General features: G+C 37.1%; 2 pseudogenes; both read left to right on the top strand.

The window, feature by feature from the left end:
- The first annotated feature begins 2,500 nt into the window (after nucleotides 1-2,500).
- LOC119506407 lies at nucleotides 2,501-3,576 on the top strand (annotated as a pseudogene).
- A 3,772-nt stretch (nucleotides 3,577-7,348) lies between these two features.
- LOC119506579 lies at nucleotides 7,349-9,430 on the top strand (annotated as a pseudogene).
- Nucleotides 9,431-27,128: the final 17,698 nt, after the last annotated feature.

The following is a 27,128-nucleotide window of genomic DNA, read 5'->3' as shown; positions in this document are numbered from 1 at the left end:
TGACTGATTTCACCCTGTGATTTTTGCCTCTGAATCCCCCATTTTACACATTATTGGATTCATATAGGATTAGAAATCCCCTAGGGCATCAAGATCCTTAAAGATCCAGGTCACCTCTGTAGTATCTCCCAGGATTCCATCTAGAGAGTCTATCCTTTCCATGTCATCTCTAAAACACTCTCTTCAGGGCAGTTGAGTCCTTTGAAGTTAAATTGAGAGGGGCAATTACAGGAGGGATTTCCCTGTTATCGCTCTCCCATGGATCTGGATCACTCCCCTAATTTATGGCTTTGGATAGAGTCACTCCCAATTCACTGGATCATGCTGGATCCACTCTGGGCACAAAAGCAAGTGAACAAATGACAGGCAGAGGTCACAAAACAGAATGATTTTCTGGTGTTAGACCATCCTTTTATTCTACCTTTGTAATCAGACCTTTACTTTGACTCAACATTTACTGTTACTTGGCAATATGCCACCAAAAATAGCAAGTAAGTGTATATATTTTGTGTTTCTCCTGAAAATATTTTCATTTCTTAGTTCAGTTTTAGGTTGGTAATTAACAATATTTTCTTGAAACCTCCAGAGAGTGTACATACAAAACAGAATATGGATTCATCATCTTTGTTCTTAGGGAATTTAATATAATGTCAGGATACATCTGGAAATGAAAACATGACAGGTATTAATCAATTCAAAGTAACATAGATTTCAAAGGCATATAAAACTGAATGATTAAAATTTATCTTTACTGATAATCCAAGGTGGAATTGAAGAAAATAGCAAAAGGGAAATAAATTTTTCACTAAAGTTGAAACAAGATGATAGGCAGGTATATGCAAAACCATATGAAATAGAATGGATAAAGTACACCCATACCAATGATTCACAGAGTAAAGGAGCTTTTGAACTGTGGAAAATGCCCTGCAGAAAATAAAGTTTGAACTAACTTTGAGATAAACTTAAAGGGAGGGATATGGAGAGAGAAAGCAGGGAGGTATTCCAGGTGGTAGGAAAGGTGAGGAAAGAAAACAGAGGCGGATTATAGAAAGCCATTCCGTCATCAAAATTTAACCCCTAAAAGATAAAAATTTGGAGTTGGAGTAATATGAATATGCAACCAGTAATTTTTTTTTAAGTGGAGATGTATTGGGTTTACAGAACAATCATGCATAAAATACAGGATTAAAATAACCTGCCCTATTATTAACATCTGGCATCAATGTGTTATATTTGTTACAACTGATGAAAGAATATTATTATAATTGTACTATTAATTATGGCTCATAGTTTGTAGCAGTGTTCACTATTATATAGTTCTATGTGTTTTTTTTTAATTTTTATTCAAGTAGCATATATATATATATATATATCTACTAAAATTTCCCCTTTAAGCACATTCAAATATATAATTCAGTGCTGTTATTTACATTCACAATGTTGTGCTACCATCACCACCATCCATTACCAAAACATTTCCATCATTCTAAATAGGAATTCTTCACATTTTAAGCCTTAACTCCCTATTCCCTATCCTCACCCCATGCCCTCATAGCCTATATTCCATATTCTAACTCTATGAGTTTGCTTACTCTAGTTATTTTGTATCAGTGAGATCATACAATATTTTCCTTTTGTGCCTGGCTTCTTTCTCTCAACATGACATCTTCAAGGTTCAGCCATATTGTCACATGCATTGGAACTTCATTTTTTTTATGCCTGTGTTGTTCCTTTGTTTACCCACATTTTGTTTATCCATTCATTGGTTGATGGACACTTGCATGGCTTCCATCTTTTGGCAATTGTGAATAATGCCGCTATGAACATTGTTATGAAATATCTGTTCGAGCCCCTGCTATTTTACATTATGGAAAACCAGCCACCAGGAACTACTTCTATCACTGCTACTGATCAATTGTTTCATACAACAGCAGTGAAATACAGCCTCTTTAATGTCACATGCATAAGGATAACTATACACTCACAATCTAGTCCAAAAGAATAGGTAAACATTAGTGTTTTCTGGAACAAAGTGGCCTTGTTCTAACTCAATTCTGTTCAACACTATGAATAATATATCTGTTGTTTGAATGCTCAATAGCAGTGCAGGAAAGAGAATAATAAATTAATACTATATCCTGGGCTCAAAGACCTCCATAGGATAAAAATCATAAGAAAAATGTAGTGAAGTAAATGCCTATGTAAGAGGGTCTTATGGGGGAGATACGCACATGAGTACTGATATATGGAAAGAGGTTCAAAGGATGGAGATGGTTCAAACAATTTGAAGCATAATAAGGATTTCACAGAGAAATATTAAGTCTTCAAAGAAGATGTGGAGAGGGCAGTTTCTACCAACAGCGTGAGTTGACCCCAGACTCACCACATGCCTGGTGGTGCCACTTCGCCCTCACCTCCTCTGCACCAAACTCGGGTTGCAGGCTCTCTTGTCCCTCCTGCCCTCCACCACCTCCCACCATGGCTATGCATTCAGACCAAAATGAGTCTGTTTGGAACAACCTCGGATTTTGGAACTGGTAGCACCAGAATGTTTGGCAGCACAACCACAGACAATTACAACCCTATGAAGGATTTTGAAGTAAAATCTTCTCCAGATGATAGCATTAGTTGTCTGTCTTTTATCCTACCCACCTTTCCTGGGAACTTTCTCATTGCAGGATCATGGGCTAATGATGTTCAAGACAGTGGACAGACTATTCCAAAAGCCCAGCAGATGCACAGGGGGCTTGTCCTGGATGTCTGCTGGAATGATGATGGAAGCAAAGTATTTACAGCATCATGTGATAAAACAGCAAAAATGTGGGACCTCAACAGTAATCAGGCAATACAGATTGCACAGCATGATGCTCCTGTTAAAACCGTCTATTGGATCAAAGCACCAAACTACAGCTGTGTGATGACTGGGAGCTGGGATAGACTTTAAAGTTTTGGGACATGTGGTCATCAAATCCTATGATGGTTTTGCAACTCCCTGAAAGATGTTACTGTGCTGATGTGATTTACCCCATGACTGCAGAGAGGGGACTGATTGCCTACCAGTTAGAGAACCAACCTTCTGAATTCAGGATGGTAGAATCTCCACTGAAACATTAGCATCGGTGTGTGGCTATTTTTAAAGACAAACAGAACAAGCCAACTGGTTTTGCCCTGGAAGTATTGAGGAGAGAGTTGCAATCCACTACATCAATGCCCCAAATCCTCCAGAGATAACTCTACCTTTAAGTGTCATCAGTCCAATGGAACCAATACTTCAGTTCCTCAGGACATCTACACAGTAAACAGAATTGCATTTCATCCTGTTCATGGCACTCTGGCAACAGTGGGATCTGATGGTCAATTCAGTTTTTGAGACAAAGATGCCAGAACAAAACTAAAAATTTCAGAACAATTATATCGATCAATATTGGCTTGCTGCTTCAATCTCAATGGAAACATATTTGCCTATGCATCTAGCTATGACTGGTCAAAAGGACATGAATTTTACAATCCCAAAAGAAAAACTACATTTTTCTTCCTAATGCAGCTGAAGAGCTTAAACCCAGGAATAAGCAGTAATGACTTCATTACTCTGGGCTGACCTCTGGGCTGACCTCTGGGCTGACCTGAGTTGTTTTCTCTCCATTCTGCCTCATCTCTGGATGCATTAGGGTCCCAGCTTTTGGTGGGTGGTCAGCCATGGTTGCTGGAACAGTCTATGGAGAAAACAACGTGCATTTTCAGCAGTCAGGGACACAGCTGTTGATGCTGACATGTCAAATCCATTCCACTGCCTGATACAGATATTTTTCTGTAACTTTAAAGAGACTGAAATTATTATTATAAAAGTTAGGTTCATGGGGGCAAAGCCAAGTGTTTCACAGTGCTTTGTTGACAACAATGTATGAGTTAAAGAATATCTGGAAACATTCTATGAACCCCATACTGTATTTTGTAATAAAATATTTTGAAGATTGCCTAAAAAGAAGAGGAAGAAGAAGAAGAAGAAGAAAAAGAAAAAGAAGAAGGAGAAGGAGAAGGAGAAGAAGGAGGAGAAGAAGGAGAAGAAGGAGAAGAAGGAGAAGAAGGAGAAGGAGAAGAAGAAGGAGAATTTTGTCCAGCAGTGATGGACCAGATAAAGGGTTAGTTAGTGGAGATAACACCATAAATATCACAGAGTTTGGAAAATGTGCAGCTCTGGAGATTAGAAGGCAGAAAATTTGTAGGGAATTGGTGACAGATTAGGTTTATAAGTACAAAAATTTTAAGTACAAAGATGCAAATTGTAAGTGGACCTGTGAAATCTAGCTCTTGAAACCTGGGCTAAGATATTTTAGGTTTATCCAATAGATAAGTAATGGAAAACATTTGAACAATTTGAGAAGAGAATGGTAATTAAGAAGAGTGTCTGAGGATCATTAACAAAGGTAGGGCAAACTTAAAAGTTGGGAAAAGGTGGAGATAAGTGTTGGAGAATGCTGGGCACATAATGAAGAGGACTTACTATAATTAGATAGGAATCATGAGAAAATCTCTCTTTTAGTTTTCCAAGTTTCTCAAGCATATCCGTGAAACAGATTGGGTTAAACAATGGTAACAGTTTTGAGGTTACAGAAAAAGTCCAAATCAAGGAATCATCAAGGCAATGCTTTCTCCCTGAACTGTGGTGTTTTGGGGCTGGCTGCTGGCCTCCTTGGTCCTCAGCTTCTCACATGGAAAGACACATGGTGGCATCTACTAGTCTCTACCTTCTCTTCTAGGTTCCACTGATGTTCAGCTTCTGGCTGCTTCCTCTGTGGCTTTGTTTTCTCTCTGTCTGAATTTCATTCTCTTAAAAAGGACACCAGCAATAGGATTACGACCCATCCTGACTGATGGTTGCCACAACTTAACTGAAGAAACCTCATCCAAAGGTCGTAATTACAGTGGGTCTACACCCACATAAATGAAATAAGTTTAAGAACATGGTTTTCTGGGGTACATACAGCTCCAAACCACCACCCTCTTCTCTGTGGAGTCCCCAAAAACATTCTTTCTACATGCAAAATACATGCATTTCTTCATAACATCCCAAATGCCTTAAGTCATTTCAGAAACAATGCTAAGGACAAAGTATCATCAAAATTGGTTATGGGTGTAGTATGCCCCAGAACATAATTCTCCCCTGTCTGTGGACCTATGAAATCTAGAAAACAAGTTATCTGCTTCCAATACACAATGAAGGGACAGGCATAGGATAAACATTCCCATTCTAATAGAGAGAAATTGGAAGGAAATCAGGGGTCACAGGTCCCCAGGAATTCTGAAACCCAGAAGGGCTAAACTCCATTAAATTTCAAGGTCTGAGAGTAATGTATAGATTACTATTTTTGGCTTCAGTTCTGATAGAGCAGCAGCCCCACCCTCCCAAGTGCTTGCACAGTGGCCATACTCTCCCTGAACACTGAGGTGAAAGCTCCATCCTCATCGAGCATTGGGGTGGTGGCCAGTCTCTGCATAAACCCCAGGGCACAGGCCCCACCCTCTCCAAGCATTGGGGTGACTGCACCCTCCCTGAAGAACAGGGCAGAAATCTTGCCCTCTCCAAGTGCTGGGGAGGACTCACACTCTCCACACACAAGGTGGACCTATTCCCTTGACACAAGTAGATCTCTTTGGTCTAGCCTCAGTTTCCATGGTTCAACCCTCGAAATCATTCTTCCTTTAATCTGCCCCTTCTCTCACCTTTCAGTCCAAACTGGCAGTGGTTCTGCTCAGTCAAATCTTACAAAAAACTTACCAGTTTGCACATAGTTCACCATGGTCCAAACCATCAGTTTCTGTTTTCATTGTTCCCAGGAGTTCACTTCTCAACTTATCCCTTTACCTTTTTAATTTCACTACAAGCTGCAGGGAGGAACCAGGCTGCATTTTCCACATTTAGCTTGAAAAACTTCTTAGTTAAATATCCAAGTTCATTGCCATTAAATTCTGTCTTTCATATGGTATTGGAACTCATTTTCAATAAGTTCTCTGCTGCTTTAAAACAAAAATTGCCTTTCCTCCAGTTTCCAATAACAAATTCATCATTTCTTTCTAAGGCTCATCGGAAGTTCCTTTCAATCCATGTTTCTACCAATTATGTCCTCAAAGCAATTTAGGCTTTTTCTATCAAGCACCTCACAATTCTTCCAGCCTCTACCCATAACTCAATTCCAAAGCCATTTCCACATTGTTCTGGTGTTTGCAATAGCAGCACCCCCCATCCTGGTACCAAAATCTGCTCAAGCAAATACCATGAAATTGGTTGGGTTAAACAATGGCTCACAGTTTTGAGTTTAGGAAAAAAAGTACAAATCAATGCATCATCAACGTGATTCTTTCTCCAGGAAGACTGTGGCATTTTGGGCTGGCTGCTGGTGATCTGAGCTTGTCACATAGCAAGGCACATGGCAGTATCTCTCGTGTCTCCTTTCTCTTCTGGGTTCTGTTGATGTTTAGCTGCTGGCTACCTCTGTGGCTGTTTTTTTTTTTTTTTTTTTTTTTTTTTTCTCTCTGTCTGAATTTCATTCTCTTATAAAGGACTTCAATAAAAGGATTAAAGTCCATCCTGATTGAGATGGGCCACAACTTTACTGAAGTAACCTCATCAAAAAATCCTAACAATGGTTCATGTCCACAGGAATGCTTTAATTTTAAGAACATTTTTTCTGGGGTACACACTGCTCCATACCAACACATTCCCTTTACCATTATCAGCCCTACTCCCTGTTATTCTACTACTATGATTTTATTCCTTTGAAAATGGAAATATTTTGTGTGTCATAAGGATTTCCCTGCTAAAATATTAGAAACATTGAGTTCAGTTATATAAAATTTTAAGTAAAGATCTTTTAAAAATGTTTGATTCATTAGTTCAGAAAAAAATATATAATCACCTTAACCTCCATGCAATTTGAAGACGGTATTTTAGTTTACTGGAATCTGATCCACTATTACCCTGTTAACATATCTAACGTATGTTAGACAAAAGATATAAAGAAGAGGAAATTAAAAAAAAAAGAAAGAAAGATTGCTTTAAAATGGATAAAACTGGCAAAGTTAAGAAAGAAAAGAAACATCAAAGAGCAATTTCCCCACTTTGCCAGGAGTTTATCCTTTCATTTCACTCAGGAATAGAAAATAAGAATAAGAATGTTTTTTAGTTGTTCTTTTACTTATTTAAGACTGCCATGCATAAGTGTAATAGCTTTTTATCACATGTATACCAAGTTTAAAAAAAAATCTTCCTCTAGATTCACTGGGAAATCAGGAGCAATTACATTAGTAATTAAAATGTGAAACATTTCTCTCTCTTCCTGAACAGCAGGCAATGCCAGGTATTGGAGTTGTAGCATGAACCTGGCTATAATCTTCTACACCTTCAAAAATTGGACCTGGAAAGGAGATTTGGGGTAATTTAAGAGTGTTAGATTCAGAAGGCACTACATTATTATAAAAAATAAAAAAACCTTACAGATGATCATAGATAGTTTAGACTTTAAGTTTTTGAAAAACTGAGTTTGGAGGACAACTGAAATTACAGATTTTGAGGAAACAAGCAAGTGGATAAATTCACAACATTTCCTGATAGTTAAATATCTCTGAGACTGAAGAAACCAATATATGTTCTCTTAAATGTGAATGTTTTCAGGAAAGTTTGCAAGGAGTTGCACATTTCCCAGTAATTGGTTACTTCCAATAATTATCATCAAACACTTTTGACCAGATTCAGGAACAATAAGAAAACTCATTCACAGAAAATAAAAGGATGTGAATGTAATCCCAGGTGATAACTCAGCTACCTCCTTAAGCAGAGATACAGTACAAACTAAAAGGTTTTTGTGTGTCCACATGTAGACTGGTTCAAGAGATTTTTTAGATAGAGGAAGAATATATGACTTCATTAGAAATATATATATTTCCTTAGATTTTTCAAGTTATTTTCACATTCTAAAGATTCTGTTAATTTTTAAGAAAATTGTCTCTAGTATATTGTTTGTCAGTTTACTGTTTATTCTTTATTCTCTTCAAAAGATTGTATTCTAAGTTTGGCCAACATTTTTGTTGTTTTATTATGACACTTTGCTTTGAATGACTTTTCCATGCAAGTATTATAGAATGTCTTATACAGCAATATATATTAAGTATATTTAGTATATTAACATAGTATAATAACCCAATATGATATATTAATATAATATATTAAAATAGTGTAATAACCCAATATCATATATTATAAATACAATATCTATACATGCAGGTAATTATTAAGCTATTTATTTACACATGTATATATATTTGTATTTGTATATATGTATGTAGATACTTCAATAAACACATTTTCATTAGAAGTTTCAAATCAAATATTGTTATTATGAGGGAAGTAAAGAGAGGTTGATGATGACCCTTTTCTCTTCCCCCAATTCCCCATTCTCTTGAGGAACTGTAAGATGGATTGGTCCAATATCACCTGAGGATGTTTCATCATATTGGGTTTTCCTGACTGGGACCAGCTGGAGAGGATCCTCTCTGTGGTCATCTTGATTTTATATTTCCTGACCCTTGTGGGCAACACCATGATCACCCTGGTGTCCCTATTGCATCCCCACTTCCACACCCCCATGTTCTTCTTCCTCACCCTCTTCTTCCCCCTTCCTGGACCTCAATTTCACCATCAGCTCCATTCTGCAGCTACCATATAATGTGGATGTGATAAGACTATCAGCTACACTGGCTGCACCATCAGCTCTTTCTATTCCTGGGTCTTGGTGGTATGAAGTGCCTGAATCTTGTGGTCATGGTAAATAACTGGTGTGTTGCAGTCTGTAAGTCCCTACACTGCATGATTATTATGCATCCACACATCTGCCTAGGTTTAGTGTCTCTTGTTTGGGTCTGTGGAATGGCTAAATCTTTGATTATATCCCCAGTAATCCTATAGTTACTGCACTGTGGGTACCACAAGGTGGACCACTTCCTGCATGACATGCCAGCACTCATTCATATGGTCTGCATCAATACAGCTGTCATTGAAGATCTTGCCTTTATTCTGGCAGTGGGCATTGTGTTGTCACCCTTGGCTCTTATCCTGGTCTCCTACAGCTACATTGTGAAGGCTGTATAAACCAACCAGTCATCCTCAGGGAGACACAATGTCTTCAACACCTGTGTCTCCCAACTCAACGTGGCATGTCTTTTTTTTAATGGAAACATCATCTACACATACATGCAAGTAGGAACCAGCTCCTCCAAGGATCAGGGAAAGTTCTTCACTCTCTTCTACAACATTGTCACCCTGCTCCTGAACCCTCTGCTCTATACCTTCAGAAACAAAGAGATAAAGGAAGCATTGAGTAGATTGCTCTTGGGAAATCTTGGTTTAGGAAGAAATTATAATAAAGGGCCATGCTAGCCACTCCTGCTTATATTCAAACTTCATAAAACTTGGAATATTTGGTTATTTTCTTACCTCACCAGTATCTGTCAGAGTTTGGGCAGAACATATCACAAGCTTTATGGGTCATCTTCTGTTTTCCCTTGTGCAAATACTGCAAGAGTTTCTCGTTTCTGCTATTCAAAAAACAATCATTCTCAAAGAAAGGTCTATTGACCATTGCTGCTGCAGAAAGATATTCTAGATGGTTCACATACTGATCTGAAATGCTAATAATCCCTTCAAAATAATCATATTACATAGAGGCATATGTATACAAAGAGATAGGAAGGGAGAAAGAGATAATATATCTGAAATACCACACTGAAGCAAAAATAAAAAGATAAGATGAGGTTCGGAAATATTAGGTTGTGCCTGTATTAGTCAGGGTTCTCTAGGGAAAGAGAACCAACAAGAGATATCTGTAAATCTGAGATTTTATAAAAACATCTCAGGCAACTGTGGGAATGCACAAGTCCAAATTCTGTAGGGCAGGATGCACAAGGCCAAATTCCGTAGGGCAGGCAGCCAGCTGGCAACACTGATGAAGGTCTTTGATGAACTCCCCATGAGATGCTGGCTAGCTGAAGAAGAAATGAAATACTTGGAGATACTGTCAAAGACGGAAGAAAGGACCAGAGCAAGAATGGCCTTGTAGGTATGGTCTGAGAGTTTGAACTTTAAATGCAAACAAAGAACAGTTTGAGTAAATTAAGTAATCTGATTTATAATTCTGCAGCTTCACTTCAACTGCTGTGCAGAGGATGGATTTTAGGGGACAAAGGTGGAATAAAATTGGCTATTGAAGTTAATCCAGTGATGATTTGCATGAGGGCATTATCAGGGAAATAAAGATAAACATATGTAAATCAGTCATTTATTCAGATATTAACCCAAGAGTATTTTCTGAGAACTCACGCAGTGAGTGAAAATTAGGAATCAATGATGACTCCTAAGTTTGTGTTTTGATCAATTGGCTGGTTATTGGAAACTTTGCTAAAATGGAGACCACGGGAGAAGCAGCAGATTGTAGGCAGATTAGAGATTTAAATGTTTGAAGAGTCAATTTTGAGATAAATCATAAATTGTCAAGTGAGGATGTGAGAGGCAGTTAGATATACGAATGAGGATCTCATTTGAGAAAGGCAAGTTTGGAGTTATAAATTTGGAATTCACCGTATTTAGGTATAATTTGACAATTAACAAAGAATCAGAAAGACAATATATGATATATGAAGACTATAAAAATACATTTATTAAGTCAGTGTGGCAAAGATAAAAATAGATGAATAGAATAGAGAAGCACATTTAGAAGCTATTCCTGTTTTGTATTTAAAAATCATTTTAAAATTTAACTCAGCAATGCAAAGTAGTCTGTAGAAGGTCACCTTTTTAATTCACGGGATAGGGAAGATTAGAAATCCCTTTGGATAAAAAATTGAACTTTGACTTTTATCTTCCCATCTTTCACAGAAATAAGTTGCTGAAATATTGTATTTATAATTATAAATGGTCAAAGTAATATTTCTCGATTCTAAAATAGGACAATATCTTTATGATTTCTGTGAAACAAACTTCATAAATGACAAAAAGATTAATCTCAATGAAAAGCTTTGAGAAATTTTAAGAAATTATGCTTTTCAATATTAAAATAAAATGGAAGTAACAGCTAGAGAGAATTTATTTGTATCACATATAGAAGAGCAAAGGGCTCATATCTAACATGAATTTTAAAAAGTACTCCCAAACATCAATAACAATGTACAAAATCACATAAAAAACTGAAGAAGTGTGTATGGATGGATAAGTAGAAAAATGGGGGAAAAAAAAAAAAAAGCACCCAGTGTTCTTTTTTACTTTAATTGTTCTTTTTCACTTTAATTTTTATTCTTATTATTTTTCTGTGTGTGGTAATGAAAATGTTCAAAAATTAATTTTGATGATGAATGCACAACTATATAGTGTTACTGTGAACAGTTGAATGTATGCTTTGCATGACTGCATGGTAAGTGAATATATCTCAATAAAATCAAATTTAAAAAAACTGAAGAAGTCATTTGAAAAATGTTTGTAAAGATGATATAAAAATATGCAAATTCTTACAAAAATGGGCTCAGCACCATTATAAATAGCAGAATAACTGTCATTTTAGTCAACCAGAATGGCAAACATGAATCAGACTGACAGTAACAATTTTGGGCCTTGGTAAGTTATTAAAAAATGGTATGCATATGCCAAGAAGAGAACCTCCAAACTTAAACTCTTCCATTAATTTGGACTGGAAAATTCAATATTTTTTATTAGATTCATATATTCAATGTTATTCCACCAATCTTTTTTTGTTATTTTACAGGTTTTAATTTTTTTTGATGAAACTTAACAATGTGCTATTTAGGTAGGGAAACAGGCAAAGATCAAAATGTAGCCAAGATACTCCTTTAATACACCAAGGTTGTGAGGTTTGTTCTGGTAGTTACTACCACCTTCCAATAATTCACATGGCTTTTGTATACAAGGCCATTGAAAGAGAACATTGGACAGAATAGACAGCCAAGAAATAGTCATAGATATACGGATATTTGTATGAAAATTACATGTTAAGTTGTTTGTATGAAGTTGTGTGAAGAATAACATTTGGAGAATTAAGTAGTTTTCAATTAACAGCGTGGATGGAGTAAATTGAATACTCATTATAAATCAATAACCTTGATGTCAACCTCACACCATACGCAAAAATGAATTCCAGATTTGTTTTACAACAAAATTTGAAAGACAAAATTTTGGAGAGACCATAGAGGAACATCTTTTTGATTGTAGGATTTATTTTACAAGATATAAAAACAATAACCATCAAGAATAGAACTGAAAAATATTATTGCATTAATGCTAATGATAACTGGTCAAAAATGTCAGAATTAAGAGAGTGATTATACAGTCCAGAGAAGATGCAATATAGTTGTAACGTGTAATTGTAAAAGGATTTGCATCCCAATTTTATAAAGAACTTCTAAAAATTGCTGAAAAAAAATCTCCTTTCCTGGATATTGTTTTTAAAAAGTGATAGATTTTAATGCAGCTTCTGCAGTGATGAATTACAAATGTGCCACATTTGTAGAGTTTTGCAACATCATTTTTAATAAAGGATATATGAAGTAAGGCCTCAAAGAGATAAAGACACACACACATGTCTTATCACAGAATTTTAAAATTTTTGAAAATATATGATTTTAAGTTATGAAATAAAGGGAACTCTTATAATTGAAGGAGTTTAATCAATACAACCACTTTGGGAACCAGTTTGGCATAACCCAATGAATTTTAACATGCACACAGTTCCTGACCTAGCAATTCCATTTATAAGCATGCCTTAAAAAATGCATCCTAAAATATGCCTATTTCTACCAGGTCTCTCTGCTGACTACCATCTACTTAAGCTGTTGGAGGAGGCATCCACTGCCCTAAATACTAGAGACTGCTGAATACACAACAGCAGCACTGAACACATGAGATTGGTGACAGTTCCTTAGTCACATAGACTCACAGCCTGTGAGAAAAAGGAAACTGCAGGCAATGCAGGAGCACAGAAAGTGGCACTTTGGAGCCAGAAGCTAGATGAAAAGCAGGGCTGTGTGAAGCAGGCTTTGTAGTGAGTGACAAGAGGTTGGGATAACACTTGGCTCCTGTGGGAGGATATGATTGGCTTGTTTGAAGAATTTCATGGGTTGTCAGGGAACTGAAACCCTTCAGGTTGAAGACTGGTGGGTATCAGCTTGTCTGCCTGACAGGGGATCTAAGGAAAGCAGCTGGGTGGGGAGACCTTAGCTCTGGGTGGGAAACATAGCTTGCAAGAGCAGGGGAATGAATTAGGCATTTGTCTCCCTGTGAAACTCACAGATGTCAAGGTAGCACTTTAATATTGCATCTTAATTTCAGGCCTTACAATATAGACACATGTACAGAAATGTTGGTAGTGAGATTGTTTGCAATTGTCCAGAACTGGAAACTTCCAAATGTCCACCAACAGTATACCCATGCTATAGATCCATGCATATATCCATGCTATGGAATATTTTGTAGGCATGAAAACAAACTATAAATTTAAGGACTTGGAAGAAACTTACAAGCATAATGTCAAGCAAAGGAAAAAAGACACAGAAAAGATACGTATAATATTGTACAATTGATATTAAAGATTTTAAAAATCCAAAATTATAGTTTATTTCTAAGTATTGCAAATAATGATGGCAAATGTTTTAAAAAGCAATGAAAAAATATAAAATTCAGAATGATCATTACATCTATGCAGAAAACTATTTCTGAAAGGAAAAAATATACAAAATTATCATGTGGGTAAATAATATTCCCTTTTTGATGGTTGTAGGCTGATATATTTTCATCTATTTGGAAAATAAAATTCACATAAATAACATTTATTTGCTAAATTATAAGTAACAAAACATTAAATATGTAAATGAAAAACTGCATATAAGATCAGGAGACATTGACTCAATCCACATTTTGTTTGGCAGAAAGAGAAGACAAAATAGACAAGCAATCACATATCTAAACTATCTAACATGTCTGGCTTAACTGATGTACAAAGTAAATGAGAAAACATAAGCATTTTTAAAAGAAAGACTTGTTTATTTTCTAAATTATTGTTTCTAAAGAAATCCTGGACACATTATTATAAAGTTCATACACTTTCACCATAGAGTTACAATTGCAGAAATATAAAGAAGGCCAAATACCTTATGAATATAATTTTAACAGGTCAAAAATGTCAGCATCCTAAAAATTATAAAAACTCTCAGTAAAACTCTCTAGTAAAAGAATAATATTTAATAGAATAGTTATATATTTGAAAAAATAGTTAATTCAAAGCAATATATAAATATGAATGGGGCATAGACAAGGTGTGCCTATGTAAATAGCTTTTATTGGATGAAAATAAACAATAGCAAAAAGAGAGGTGTCATCTTTTAACTTAATGAAGAAAAATAGTAAAACACATGGATATTAATTGACAATAAAATTCTAGAAACTAAATGGAAAAAAATTGCTTTGCAGTGAGATAGATCCTACTTTGAGGAAATATTGTACCCTGGTCACCCTACTTGATATGATTCAGGAGTGTGATTAAACACTGTTATGTGTTTAACACCATTAAGTCAGATTTGTTTCTGTGTTCATGTTGCAAACTGAATGAAAATTAATAGTTGAATTTCAGCACATCTCTCTTTGGAATTCAATATTTTCTCTTCTCTATTACTAAATTCTTTTTAAGGAGAGCATCTAGCTCGTTCTTTTGAGCTGATATTTTATTTAACCGAAAAACATCTGACTGTTTTTAAAAGCAAGCCCCAAATTAATTTTTATGCCTATTGTCCATATTTGAAGCTAAGCCATGCAATCATTTCCAACAAATCTTATGAAAATTTATTCTGGTGGTTTAGGTGGTAAAGTAGCAGAATAATATACATAATGCTGTATGATAGAGGAAAAGATAATATTCTCAACATTAAAAGATTCTTACCTCTCAAAAATAATATAAACACTCAAATATAAAAATTGTCAAAGTTCAAGAATACAATTTTAAAATCTAGAAATAAGTATTTAAAAGGAAAAGACCCACTGTGAAAAGAAAATTGAAGTATAAACCAAATACTTTGGAGTCATAAGATTTCCTTATAATCAATTTTTCAAAAACAATGGATTGGTGAAACTTTCATTAATATTTCAAGATAAAAATCGGTCAAATGTATATGAAAATATGAAGATCAGAGCTAACATATGGATAAAAGCCATTATGAAGTGTCTCAAACAAGATCTTTAACATAGTATGCAAGACATAAGAAAGGACTTTACTCTTAATGTTACATAAATTATTATTGTAATTTTAATGTTTTTTACTTGCTAACTTAATATTAGTAAGTGTTATGACAAATGTATATAACATACAACTAAATAAGGAAATATATGTAAAGAAAAATAGTCATACATTGGATCCATTATTTTCACTTTGAAAATTTAAAAGGAAAACAATAATTCATATAAGATTCATTTAAAAAAGTAAAAGGGACATGAATGATCATTGAGAGAATATTTAAGGAGATGTTGACTATGGCTGAGTTCAAACTACTGCAGTTAATTAGGTACGTATTATAAAATACAACAGATATATATATATATATGTCCGGCGCCCTCCCGCTCGGTCCCACGCGTCCTGTCCTCGGCCGGCAAGGAGAACAGAGGGAAAGAGGGAGAGACACAGACAAACTGACACTTGAGGCACACAGCGGCAGTGAACGCAAGCCTTTTACTGGAGCCAGGAAGAAAACTTTCTCTGTTACATATTCCACACGAGGCCCTACACCCCGTGGGAGAACAACCTCTATGCGGCCGTCAGGCACGGCTCCCTGTGGGCTGTCTCCCCGAGGCTAGCGCGGGCACTTTCTTATATACGATAGTTACAACCAATGTGCAGGCACTACGTAAGCGTGTACAATAGGCTAGCAGGCAGCCGCCGCCCTAAGCGTCATATGCGGAAACGGGATGCAGGCGCCATCTTGGCTCACTCGATGGGCGGGGGTAACTCGAGAGCAGGTCTCGGCGTGTCCAACAGGCCCTAACTCTAGAGCAGGTCGCGGCTCGTTCACTAGGCCCCAACCCGGGAAGCGGCTCTCCACATCTCCCCCTTTTTTATATATTTCACCCAGTGTCTCCATTGATGAGTGTACTCCCGTGGGCTTGAGTGACCCACTACATGTTTTGGTGCTTTGGGGAGTCTGGACTAGGCCCCTGCCATTTCACGGCAGAACCTCTGGCACCGACCAGAATGCTTACCTCATATAGAGACCGGAGAGCCCGTGAGCTGGAAACGACGTGACTCTCCCTACCGGACTTTGCCTTGTAACTGGGTAGTGATAGTTGGGACAGGAGAGTGGCATCCAGCGTCAAAGGCGTCACTAGGCGTCTCTGTGCAATGGCCAGAGCCCCGTGCGGCCGTCACCGGGCTCCCGCCTACGAGACTCGCCTGAGACAAAATTTGAGACTGCTGGAACTATCAGCTAAATCCGGGATATGGCTATGGACTCTGCCGCGAACCCTGCCCCAGAGTGCCCCACCCCGAAGGGGATCGATCAGTCGAGAGCCTGCTGTTCAATATGAGGGAGGAGTAAAGGGAATCAACGATAGTTCAGCGAGTCGGGGGCTCAGCAGTGACAAGGCGTTTTGTCGATTGTCGATGGCTTAGCTGCTGCGGGCTAGGTGAAGGAGTCACAGGCGGAGGGAGGTTCAAAGTCCAACAGTTCAGAGAAGCCGGAGCGCGGCGTCGGTGCGATGCTTTTGCGACCGAGAAAAGCCTCGTGGCCGTCGAGCCGACCGATGGCGACGGGGTCGCGGAGGATTGGCTGGTCCTCCGGAGCAGTGGTCATCAGAGGTGGCGAGTTGCTGGTAAAAGATAGCACCGGTCTGCTTCCTCACAAGTTGGACGATTCTGCGAATGATGTATGGTCCTAAAGCAAGAGCTAGAATAATTATTATTAGGGGGCCAAGAAAGGGAAGGATATATGGGAGGACGAGAGCGAAGAAACTGGACCAATAACTGGCAGCCTCACGATCTCTTTTACGTTTTTCCAGTCCTTCCCGGACCTTCTTTAGACTGTTCTCTGCAAGACCTGTGGTATTGGCATACACACAACACTCTTCCCCTAGGGCGGCACAGAGGCCTCCCTCTTTGAGGAGCAGAAGATCGAGGCCTCGGCGGTTTTGGAGCACCACCTCAGAGAGGGAATTAATAGAATTTTTAAGATGGGAAATAGCGTCTTGTAGGTGACGGATGTCTTCGTCGACAGCAGCCCGGAGTTGAGTTAGGGCGGAACTTTGACTGGCTAATGCAGCAATCCCGGTGCCAGCGCCTGCAAGACCTAGGAGGGAGGCAATCGTGAGGGCGGTGATGGGTTCTCGCTTTTGCAGCTTGGCAGGAACTGCAGTTGTTTCCAGGCGGAGGAAGAAGTCTTCCTCACTGTGGTATAGGACCCTGTAAGCAGGACTGCTTTCCACTTCCGGTTGTGTGCGGACTGGATGTCTCCGGATGGGTTATAGCACGAGTTATTGATGCGCTGGAAGAGAAAAGAAAAACATTTTTCTCAGGGAGAGACTTCTACCCTGGAAAGGTTATTATTAAGGGGAGCTTAATTTTGGATACTTGTGAAATTACAAGATGGCTAGCGTAAAATCTGGGGCATGGCTAAGGCCTTTAATTATAGCTTTAAAACCTAAGTAATGGTGGAGCAACACAGGGTTGTTTTCAAACAGAAAGCTCACCATGTGCTTTATATCAAAATCATATTTGAACCAGAGCCCTGATTCGAATTGTTATGTCTCCTAAAGATTTTAAATGCTTCTAAATCAAATTAATATTATTTCAGAGCAAATTTTTCCTTTTCCACCTTATAGAGTTTCTTTTAATCCACAATCTTAAATTTTTATGCCGCTGCAAAATAAAATTATCAGCAAACAAAGATCTGTAAATTAAAAGAGTTCACCATTTTAGTACAGAGTGCATGCAGCTATATGATAAGATTCCTTTAAACTCTAAAGACAATCCATCAGGGAAAAACTTTCCAGTGCATGTTATGGAAATGATTTGCACTGTGATAGTAAAATGAGGTTTTTGTTTTGTTTTATGTTATGTTTTAAAGACAATTCTAAATCATCTCTCTGGAAAGCAAGACCTCAAACTCTTTATCAGGACATTTCCTTCTCTTATGCAAATAGACAGTCCGAAGGCAGTGAGTCATCTCAATCGATTGTTCACAGTTAGCCACAGACCGATCTCCCTGCTCCACTCCCTCCCCCCTTCTCACTACCGCACCCGACTAGTCTTACATGGAGTCAAAAGTATGAGCAGACAAATACTGTTTTATTTACTAGTATAGGAAATTTTCTTAATAGTACAATTCAACAGCAAACTGAAAGACGTGGCTCCTTTGTCCAGATCAAATTTTTGTTTATATAATTTATATACTCAGCACCTCTTCTATATGGTTGTCATCATGAACTATGTTTCCCTGAGAATAAAATTATGTAGTCTTTCCTCAAAGCAGTACTATAACATAAATGTATTCATTTCAGTCAACAGCATTGAAATGCCTACTGTAAGAAAGGAGAGTTTCTCAAGTAACACATGGAACACAATTCTAAGAATGTGGCTGCCCTTGGCAGTGTGTTCTCAATGTCAAGGAAACATTGCCCAGGCGGGAGCTCCCATCTGCATCCAGTCCACCCTTTCTCGCCGGCTCTCTCTTCCTCTAAGTGCCTGGACCGCTGCACACACTCTCGCCTCCCGGGTGGCTCGCGGCCAACCCCCAGTTCAAGGATCGCGCGAACGGTCTCCCATATAGGGACTAAAGGTGGATTCAGACAAACGTTAGTCCGACGCGCCCAATCTATATCGTGACCAAACTTCAGCCAAGAAGGCAGACCGAGGCTGCCGGAGGAGGGAAACCAGGGGGCAAAAATTTCAACATTATTAAGAAACTTCTGTAGGGAGCTTTTCCTAACTGAAATACCCCTCTGCTTCAGGAGGGCTTTTAAAGGAGCTAACAAGGGTAAACTTTCAGACTGCCCCATGCTTGCAGTCGGCACTGTACTTTTAGCTAACAAAGATAAACTTTCAGACTGCCCCATGCTTGCAGTCGGCACTGTACTTTCAACCACTCGGAGAGCTCTTCCGAGTCCCCGGGACCGCCTGAGAATCCACGGGCCCTGACTCTCACGTAAAAGGAGCACTCACCTTCTCGCGCTGGCCGGGCGCAGGAAGTCCGCTGTCCACCACCAGCTCAGCTGGTCAGAGCTTGGTCGAGTGTTCGAATGCCCCGTACGGGCCACCACTTGTCCGGCGCCCTCCCGCTCGGTCCCACGCGTCCTGTCCTCGGCCGGCAAGGAGAACAGAGGGAAAGAGGGAGAGACACAGACAAACTGACACTTGAGGCACACAGCGGCAGTGAACGCAAGCCTTTTACTGGAGCCAGGAAGAAAACTTTCTCTGTTACATATTCCACACGAGGCTTTACACCCCGTGGGAGAACAACCTCTATACGGCCGTCAGGCACGGCTCCCTGTGGGCTGTCTCCCCGAGGCTAGCGCGGGCACTTTCTTATATACGATAGTTACAACCAATGTGCAGGCACTACGTAAGCGTGTACAATAGGCTAGCAGGCAGCCGCCGCCCTAAGCGTCATATGCGGAAACGGGATGCAGGCGCCATCTTGGCTCACTCGATGGGCGGGGGTAACTCGAGAGCAGGTCTCGGCGTGTCCAACAGGCCCTAACTCTAGAGCAGGTCGCGGCTCGTTCACTAGGCCCCAACCCGGGAAGCGGCTCTCCACATATATATATATAGATAGATAGATATATATATACACACACTTAGCATTTATTTAAAGCACATATCACTTCCAACATAATGTGTTGAGATAAGGGAGAAAAAATGTATGTTTGTAGGTTATATTATAATTATATATTCAAAATTAAATATGTTACCTTAATAATTTGAACAAATGTTTTGAGGATTTATTACTAATATTAAGTTTTAAGGTTCTATGATAGTTTCATGGGAAAATTAATGTAAAATTCAGTATAGGGTCAATATTACCTGGGTTGTGCATTTCTCCTGAGGTCTAATACTAAAAAGACAGCTCTATTACATATGGTTTGTTGCTACCTGCAGATGGGTGTCTTCTGACATAGAGCATTCAGTTTAATATATTTGTGAATCTTAGTTGAGGTTCAAAAGGAAGAAGTGAGCTGATCAATTTTCAGTTTGCCAAGGGTAGAAGAAGAAAAGATATGACCATGAGGTCTCTACAAAAAAGTAATGATTTGCTTGTTCTATATTGTCTTAATGCTGTGCTGCAACTATGATATTTTGTTTTTTGTCCTATTCTCTCTCGATGTATATATACATGAATTAAGGAGCTTTAGCTTCCCAGCACTTTCCTGAGGGCTGCAGCCACCTCTTTGTTTCAAAGACTGTAGATGAGGGGGTTTAGCATTGGGGTGAGGATAGTGTAGAAGACAGACACTACTTCATCCTGTTCAGCAGTATGATAGGCTTTGGGGAGAAAGTACTTGATGATAGTTGTTCCATAGAAGAGAGAAACAACAATTATATGGGAAGAACAGGTTGCCAAAGCCTTTCTCATCCCCAAGTTTGACCCTAATCCCACAACAGTGGAGAGGATCAGCCCATATGAAGCCATGATTGCAGACATTGGAATGAGGAGGAACACAATACCGCTGATAAAAATCAAATGTTCATAAAGTTGTATCAGCACAAACAAGTTGCAGGAAAGCTGGGATCTCACAAAAGAAATGGTGGATTTCTCTGGGTGCACAGTAAGGGAGATTCAGAGTATATATAACATGGACCAAACCATTGATCACAGCACTAAGCCATATGCCAGCCATCATGGAAGCACAGACAGTAGGGCACATGAGAATGGAGTAACGGAGAGGGTGGCATATGGCCACATAATGGTCATAAGCCATGACCGCCAGGAGAAGGCACTCTACTCCCATAAGGGCCATGAAGAGGAAGAAGTGAATTCCACAGTTAACAAAGGAAATAGTGTTCCTTCCAGACAGGAAGTCAATGGCTATTTTGGGAACAAAAGTGGAGCTATATAAGAGGTCCACAAAGGAAAGTTGGCTGAGAAGGAAGTACATAGGTGTATGGAGTCGAGAGTTCAACCAAATGAAAATTATCTCATGACATTGCCAATGAAAGCCATGAGGAACACCAGGAAGATGAATGTGAAGAGGAGCTTGGGTGCTTGGATGTTGTAAAATAGCCCCAGGAGAAAAAGTCAGTTCCAGTGGTCTGATTGCTCCATCTTCCCATTCTCTCTGTTTCAAATCGTTACCCTGGGTAGAGTAGACAAAAATCTTTATTCCCACCATCCATCCAATTTGGTTCTATCCTCATTGTACAATGTGCCCATCTTCATTTTCTCCCTTAGTCCTGCAGTAACATATACTATGTGTTTTAACCATATTTATCTATGTCTTTGCTACACAAAAGGTCTCATTACTGTATCAGTGTTATTGCATATTTGTTTAAAATAGTTTTACTAAAAATTCCAAGATATTATGCTTTCAGTATTTGAAGAAAATATATTTATACCCCTCAAAACTTTGATGCTTTTTTATGTAGAATTTGATTAACAGAATAAAAAATTCTTATATTAGTACATAATCTTTCTTCCTGTCCCTATCTCTCTCTCCATATATTGGGTCCACATTACCAGAAGACTATTGATGATATGATAGACAACACCAAAAAAAAACAAACAAGCCAACACTGTTGTTAGTGAACTATTCTAGTCAGAGCTCCTGGTGACGTTCTTGTGCTATGATCCAGTAGAGTTTGGTGTGCAGGGAAGCATCCAGAGCCTAGTCAAAAAGGTCAACAACCTAGTCTTAAGGGGTCATGAAGGAGAGAAGTTTGATGGACACATGCAATATTGAGGAGATAATAACAAAACAAATAGATTGATTAAATTTATTCATGTACAGCTATATTTAATAACTTTATCAGGAGGCGGTTCAGAAACTATTCACTTAATATTTTGCTTAAACTCAGGGAAACTCTTCATTGCTATAAGTACATGAATTCTGAATTGCATTCAGTAAGTAATTTTTTAAAAATTGGATTTTTAAAATTCACATCAAATAACTGTAATTAAAATAAATATAATTAAAATGAAAAATCTATTGTATTTAAAAATATGTATGATGATACTTTTAGGGCTTTATTTTTTATTGTTATCACTTTGCAAATGCAGTACTTATTTAAGCTATTGATGCATTTTCTTCAAATAAGTCAACTCAATTAATAAAAGAACACCTTACTCAGGATTCATTTGGCATTTGATCATATACTGCACCTTTACTCCCAACTATTTGTGAAACTACATGCATCTGATCCCAAAGAAAAGGAGAGAGTAAATGATTCAAAGGGAAATTCAGAACAACAGAAACACAAAGAAATTGGGATCCTGAAGGAGAATTAATTTCATGTGTCTGTATGTAAATATGTATATATTCAGTCATTCTAAATCAGTCATTCTAAATCAGTGGCATATGGGTTTGCCACCAACCAGAGTGGGAAAACGGTAATATAAAATGGTAAATTCATTATTTCAAGGCTCTTTTTCTATATCCTTAATGACCTCTTAGTGTGATGTTCTCCTTTCTAAAAAGACTAGGTTTTACAGAGCCACTAAGAGACATACAGTAATAAGAATTTTTTGGAGGTTTGGATTGCTTGTAACTGCCTCTTCTTTCTGAATACCCAAATATAACTTGGTATGTGATTTTCCAGAATGCCAACCTCCAGGAAATGAACATTTTGTTCCTGTGAACCCATTTCAAATTGCACATTTTTATGTAAGGAAGAAGAGAGACTCACACACTGTTGGTTTAGTATTACCATAAAATACTGTCTTATACATTATTGAAATGTTTTTCACAGATGGTATTTTATATATGCTCCATAATTTAGTAAAATATTATTTCCTCTTTTCAATATTTTGACATATAAAAATGACTTTTTAGCAGAATACAATAAAATATTCTTTGTGTACGATAAAACATGCCTGGAGGTGAAGAATGTATTTTAACCAAACCCATCTTTTTAAAGTATGAATATCTGGAATTTTTATACAGTTTTTATTACAGCAAAGTCAAAATTCTTGCTCTTAAATCTTTTAAAACTTAGTTCTTATTTGAATCAATGTAGGCCAATGAAAAATTTTAAAAATAACTTTCTTCTCCTGTCCACTTTAAAAGATATTCAATTACTATGCATTCATGATATATTTTTTGTACTTCAATTATGGTTTCTTCTTTATCTACGGAAGAGTTTTTGAAAGAATATGTGTATGAGCAGGATTATGTTCAGGATATATGGATATCATAAGGATATATAATACTAATATATGCAGTGAATATAAAAAGCTGGTATTTAAGAGCCTTGCTAAAATTCAATTATATTTACACTGACTCAAAATATTAGAATAAGTTATGGAACATTGCTTTCGGGTGTGTTGCAAAAGCAATGCTGATAATGTTAAATTACCTGCTCACTTCAATACTACATTGTCTCTATCATCATCATTCCTATCATTTGATTGATTTTGGGGGTTTTAAAATTAAGTCCTATTTTTTGTCAGAATTACTAAATATAGAATTACTTGCCTTTTATTTGTTCCTAAAGATATCATCAGGAATCTTCTTAGGTAAAAGGAAGTGTTACACAGAGAAGTATTCAGAGAGAGTCATCTTCCCTTGATGCCAGCCAGGTCCATATATTGCCAATTAATTAAGGAGGTTAAATAACTCATAGAAGTCTCTACCACAGAAGCTGGGCTAATTTACAATTCTACCTGCACTGTCCTCAGAGAAAATGTCCCTTTTCTGCCTCTTTGCTCCCTTAGGTAGTCCACAGCACAATCATTCCAATTTCCTTCTAATGCCCTGGTCAAACAAGTCTGTTCCCTTGGAAACAAACCAACAAATGTACTGGTCAGTCACATAGTAATTAATTTACTAGCTCCAACTGACTCCATTTTGAAAACTCATCTCAGAATTGTGATTTATCAGTGCAGAATTACCAGATGTCATTTGAAATCCAAAGTGTGTAGGTTTTCCTTCTGACTTCACCAATTATTAATGACCTCAACTTTCTTTTTCTTGTTCTTCATTTATAAAATGGGGATAATAAAGTGGTGCATAGTACAGGGCTTGAGGAGTAAAATTAATGCAGACATGTGAAACAGTGCCAGGTGCATGGGATTTGCTAAATGTTTCAGAACATGAGGATAATTGTTGTTTATTTTTATTTTTATGAATAAGTATAATGAGGAGTATTAATTTTTACATAATGTATAGATTTTTTTTTCCTGCTAGTATCATCAAATGCAAAAATTGGGAACTTATAAAAGGAGACCCATATTTTATTCAATTAGTTATGTTTGAGTCCATTCCCTGAATAACAGTTCATTTTTATTAAAAAAAGTTCTTTCTAAATATATATGTATCTCTCTCTCTATATATATATATTTATAAAGTTCCTTGGTCTTTTTCAAACTGAAATATGTGCCTACCATTTCTATTTGTTTTTGCATTTATGTAATGTCCATATTTAAAGTTTACCTGTACATTTTAATTCTAAAATGATCCTTACAATGTTTATGTATATGTGTATAAAAATATATTCATGTGTATATCTCTCACATTCTCTCTATCTATATGGGGGGCAGTAAGAAAGAAGTATAACTATCCCAGGAATTTTTTGTGATTTCATAATGAACCATCTGACTGGGTTTGGACTACTGGGGAAAGATTGGGTCACATGGCAAAACCATGTTGGGGTAGTGTTCATTTTAGTTTACAAAGCAAAGGTTTTTTTTTTTTTTATGTACTAATATATGACATTCAACTAATGTTAACATTCATTAAGTACTTCCTGTGCCAGTCAGAATTCTAAGTGATTATATATATATATACATACATATATAAAATCAAAACCTGGAGAGAAAAAATATTGTCATCATAATAGACAGTAAGTATTTAGTATTCAGGTATGATTTTTCCTATGACTTCCTTATTCCACTCACTTATTTGGCTTATGCAGAAAACATAGAAATACATTTCAGTTGCTGTTACAGATGTTTCACCTTTTATTGTTTTGGTGTGTATATATATATATATCAGAAAATTTCCCATTCTAATCTTTTAATCATTTGTAATTATACACTTTAGTGGTATTAATTATATTCAAAAGGATGTGTTACCATCATCTCTGCCCATTGTGAAGACTTTCATGACCCCATACTGAAACTATGTATCAATAAAGCAATAACTCCCAATTTCCCCAGCCCCTGGTAATCTCTAATCTAATTCTGCCTTTGTTAATTTCCTTATTTTCAATATTTTATATGAGTGCAATCACACAATATTTGTCCTTTTGCATCTAGCTTATGCCATTAAAAATAATGCCTCAAGGTTCATTCGTTTTTTTTGCATGAGTCAGAACTTCATTCATTTTTTTTCACTGTTATCCTCATTTTATTGATAAGAAAATGAAGGCACAATGAAGTTACACTGACATGTCCAAAGTCACACAGCCAGTAGGTGGCAGAGTTGGATCTACCCAAAACCTGGCTCCGGAGTCTTCATGGTAACCTCGTCTTGGTTTGCCTTAGCTCCTGTGACAAATACCACACAGTGATAAACAACAATCATTTATCATCTCATGGTTTTGAAAGCTGGAGAATCACTATCAAGGTCTTTACAGGCCATGATTTCTCCTCCAAATCTGTCGTGCTCTGGTGTTGACTTGCTGCAGTCTCTGTGGATCCTTGGCTTGCCTCTATGCCTCCATCATATGGTCTCCTCCTGTGACTTTTTTTTAAAGCTGCATTTGTTCATTCATTTTTAAGGCCAAATATTATTCTATTGTATTTACATACTACATTTTGTTTATCCCTTCATCCATCAGTGGATTCTTGGGTTGTTCCATCTTTGGTGTACAAGTATGTACTTGAGTCTCTGGCTTCAATTCTTTCAATTCCACCTAGTAGAGGAATCACCATCAATAAACAATACAAAAAGGAAATTATGAAAACAATGCCATTTACAATAATGTATAAAAGAATAAAATACCTGGGAATAAATTTCACCAAGGTGGTGTAAGACTTGAATACTTAAAGCTACAAAACACTGCTGAAAGAAATTAAGCAAAACCTAAATAAATGGCAAGATATCCCAGGTTCATGTATTTTTACTTCTTCTTCATTTCTTCTATAGCTGTTAGAAAACCTCCTGTCAGTGTCAACAATATATCACTACCTTATCTACAGAAGACCAAGGCTGCCATGTAAGAAAACCTACACTTTAGACTATTTGACCCAATGAATCCAATTGTGTTTGTAATGTGACAGATGGCAATGCTGCATAGTGTCACTGGTAGTTCACAAAAAGGAAAACAAAATTTCCAGACAAATACTTAATGGTCTCATCATCTTAATGCCATCACCCTAAATCACTTTAATTTATCATGATTGAATGGCTCTCAAACAATATTTAATTTTGGTGTTGTTTTCCTCATATGGAATTACTTGTGAATGTGAACCATTTATTTCATATAAAATGTGCATTGTCCTTAGTTTGGAAATCTGAAAATACTCAGTATCAAGCAAGAAAAAGAAAAATAAATTTACCCTGTAAAGAATGTACAGGACATAAAGATAAATGAAAAAATAAGAATTTATTTTTTCCTCACTAATTACACCACAATTTATTTCTGTAGATCAGAGTATTACCCAAAGATATGCATTTTGTGTCCAATTACTAGCTTCAACTTAAGCTTACCTTTTCTTATAGATTTTTACCTAATTGTATCATACATTTTAAAATCTAATTGAAGTAGTAAACATTTCTCATTTTTCCCAGTATTTTACCTGTATTCATCTATAGGTTGGAACGGGTATATCACTAAAGTTTGAAAAACAGTTAACACACTTTTAGGTGAACAATTGTTTTTAGGCTGGTATAAATAGATTTCATAGAAATCATAGAAATTTCATAGAAATGGTATAAATAGATT

The sequence above is a fragment of the Choloepus didactylus genome, chromosome 11 (assembly GCF_015220235.1).
Source record: "Choloepus didactylus isolate mChoDid1 chromosome 11, mChoDid1.pri, whole genome shotgun sequence".
In the NCBI taxonomy this organism is placed as follows: Eukaryota; Metazoa; Chordata; class Mammalia; order Pilosa; family Megalonychidae; genus Choloepus; species Choloepus didactylus.
This window is presented reverse-complemented; position numbering and strand designations above follow the sequence as displayed.